The sequence below is a fragment of the Cupressus sempervirens genome, chromosome 3 (genome assembly GCF_028749045.1).
Source record: "Cupressus sempervirens isolate cs-2001-9-10 chromosome 3, ASM2874904v1, whole genome shotgun sequence".
In the NCBI taxonomy this organism is placed as follows: Eukaryota; Viridiplantae; Streptophyta; class Pinopsida; order Cupressales; family Cupressaceae; genus Cupressus; species Cupressus sempervirens.
Window position 1 is genome coordinate 316557642 of NC_143120.1, and position 3666 is coordinate 316561307.

General features: G+C 32.6%; 1 pseudogene; it reads right to left on the reverse strand.

Annotated features, from left to right (window-relative positions):
- Window positions 1–2058: 2058 nt before the first annotated feature.
- On the reverse strand, window positions 2059–2611 carry LOC149566259 (ADP-ribosylation factor-like protein 8b pseudogene; annotated as a pseudogene).
- Between the last annotated feature and the right edge of the window lie 1055 nt (window positions 2612–3666).

Sequence of the window (3666 nt, forward strand, 5' to 3'; positions counted from 1 at the left end):
GAGCATCTAGAATCTTCTCAGACAGCATAAAATTGCCTATTTAAGAAATGCCCAAACATTGTCTGAGACAGCTTTGGGTGATAGTTTGTAGCTTGTCCTTCAAATTATTGCACTAAAGGCACCCCTGTGGGTTAGCATATTGTACTTATGAATTCTGCAATTCCATATTTGAGGCTCAAATAAGAAGTTCATATTTTGTTCTCGCATTTGTTGTTGTTTCTTTATTTTTGCTATGAGTTTATGGTATTAAAGGGAGCACCCTACATCATTTACATATGAATTCAATTTAGTTTTCTCATCTTCATCAGGGTTTTCTTTCATAGAAACATAGACTACTTCATCATCATTACTTTCATATTCATTATCAGTTTCTTTAGCAATATAACAAGATTTCTTACTTATTTCATCCATGCTTCTCTTGAAGTCTCGATCATCTCTTCTTCCTTTGTACTTTCTTTCCTTCCTTTCATCCTTATCCTCTCTTTCGAGATGCCTAGAAGCAATATGACCTACTTTATTGCATGAAAAATAGATAATAGGTAGTTTACCTTTGTATTTACCTTTTCCTCTTCCAAATTGTTTTGCAATAAGGGTTTCAAGTTCATCAATCTCATCATCAGAATTATCATTATCACTCTTCACATGTTTTCCTTTCTTTTTGCTAAGGATGAATTGTCACTTAAATGCATATTCAATAGTAGTAGGTGTGTTGTAATCAAAGTTAGACATTGCAAAAGTAGTAAGTCTACCAATTACACCTTCCAAGGTCAAAGTGTTACCTAGTGTGCATCTTAGTTCTTGAATTATAGAGACTCTAATGGCATAAATAGGGAGTAGAGTCCTCAATACCTCGCTTATCATAGTTTCATCTTTGATTTCTCTAGTTGCACCACGAATAGAATTAACAACTTCTTTCACTTTTGTACAGTATTGAACTATATTCTCAGCTTCCACCATTCTCATGTCATCAAATTTTCCTCTCAGGATTTTTGATTTTAGGTCATCAAAATAGGCATAGCTCAGACCTAAGACAATCTCCAACATTTTTTGGTTGTGTTCTAGCTTCTATTTCAGTTGTTTAATAGTCAAAGTAGTAGTTATTTTCTTTACATATTCATTGTCCTAAAAATTGACATCAACATCACTGATACTAGATATGTGCACCCTCATCAAGGTTTTCCATGTAGAAAAGTTGTCCTTATTCAGCTTGGGTAAATCTATCTTGTGAGTCATGATCTTTAGCATTAAGTACCTTCAAACTTCTCTTTGTAAGCACTAAGCTATGCTACCAATTGTTAGAAATGTTTAGAATAACTGAGAGGGGGGTATGGGTTAAATTAGTTACTCAAGGTCATTAAGTACCATTTGAATAATTAAATAATAAAATTACTATTCTTCTTATCATGTTGTTGCTTGGTCTCTACTATTACTCGATATTTATTGTAAATAAAATTAATTGTTCCAAATATAACATGCTTTGCTAAATATAAAATGTAAAACATATAAAGCATTCAACACAGTTTTGACACTAAGATTTTTAGATGAAAACCCAATTTGGAAAAAAACCATTAGCAACATGTCACCAATTTTCACTCTTTCAAAATCAGCTCAGTTAGGAGCCAACCCTGTTAAAGATTACAATACTTACTATGAAATGTGACTTGAGTAGAGGATTTAATCACCCTATTAGGAGTGGTTAAACCTGACTAAGAAATCACAATTACAATCATCATTGGTACTTGCATGTTTCTTAAAAATCACAAATACAATCATAACTAGTACTTGCAAGATACTTGGCTTTGACACAAGGCACTTGCCAAAAAAGATCATTTTCCCAAAACACTTTTTTCATGACATAGAATTACATATCATGAAACATCATTAATTAAAGAATAGTTTAAATGTACAATACCAAAAAACCAACCTGAGGTTTGACATTGATAAAGAGGTATTGTATGACTTGTCAATAACTAACAGTTATCAATGAATTCTAGGATAAATAGTAACTTATAGAAAACGTGAATCTCCAAATAGAAACATTTATATTAACAACTCAGATCATTTATTTGCCTTTGAATTGCTTACAAGCCAATCAATAAAATAAATGTGTGTGGAGTTCTTGCAAGATACCATGTAGAAGCAAACGTCTCTATTAGTTATAGATTGCAAAACCCATTTGGTCATTCAATGTCTACTTTGATAGTGCTTCTGGTTTATCAATTTTATTTCCAAGAAATAGCAATGGAATTCCATGCCATGATGGTTTGTTCAACAAATCATGCAGTTCACTTCCAAAAATGCTTATATTGTCCTTGTCTTCTACATGCACCACATATACAAATGCAGAGACACCACGACAATAGCACTCCTACATACTACAAAAATGAGGTTGTCTCCCAAGGTTCCATAGCTTGATTATTACATTTCCTTTCAAAGCTTTTCACATGTTAAATTCAACAATTCAAATCATGTCCTCGCTATAACCACTAACTGCAATGACACTTACAAGTGTTGTCTTTCGTTCATTTTGTAGCCTTGTTAATTATACTTCCATTTCATGTTTGATAAATAGGCCTTTGAGCCAGCTAAGAAAAGCCTCCCACAATCCCATCTCTATAGACAACTTCTTCCACTGATCAGTTATCCAATATGAACAAAATAAAGGAAAATTAACACCTCCAATTTACAAAAAAATGAAAGGAAAGCCTTCCAAATCTACCTTCAAATTAAAGCTAAAAAAAATCAAAATTTCACAAACTTTATAGCTAATGCCACAGAAGTTGTCCTGAGAAAAGAGAAACATCTTTGAAGTTTTCAATTAAATGGGTTTCATTTATTTTAATAGCCAGGGCTTCAAAATGCCAATCTCTTCTATGGGTCTATTAGAAACAAGGGCTGCAGGGCAGCATAGTTCCTGCCTAGACTAGTCAAGATAGGTTAATTTAGAGATTAGAATAATGAGGGCCTAACTTCGAGTTAAAAATAAGATAGTTACTTGTATTTGTAACATGAATTAGGTTGAAGACATTTGTAAATGGATTAATTCTACTAAGAGATTAATGGAGTCATGTTGGTCCTATCAATGTAATCACAAAGAAATGATAGCCCAATAGAGTATACATTCATAGGCCCAATACACAAGTTTTTACAATGAAGAAAAAAACACATTATTCTACTTGTAGCTAGGCTCTCCTAATATAGTGCATATCCACTAAACTCTTCAGATAAATCACACAAACAATAACAAAGTTTCTCAGTTCATAGTCATATAAAAATCATCAGAGAAAATGGAGATAGAAAGAAGAAAATAAAGGAGACTGAATCTACAAATGTCACTTACTATTCTATATTGAGGCTAAGAGAGATTTTGTTGTGCCAGATGTAAGAATGAGTCCAAGTTTCATGCTAAGAGCCCAGACATACAATAAAAAATGAATTCATAAGGATGCTTTCCAATGGAATTTCATGGGTCTGATACATGTCCAGGAAAGCAAACAAATTGATAAATTACAACTTCTAAAATGAAAATAAACTATTAAAGAGTTTGAGATTAGCTGGAACTAAAATTCCATGATTAGAAATTGATGGGAGGGGTACTATCGAGCTGCCTTTGATTCTAGACTATCTTTTTGTTGTTATCTCCACCTCCTTAGAAATTTAAGCTTT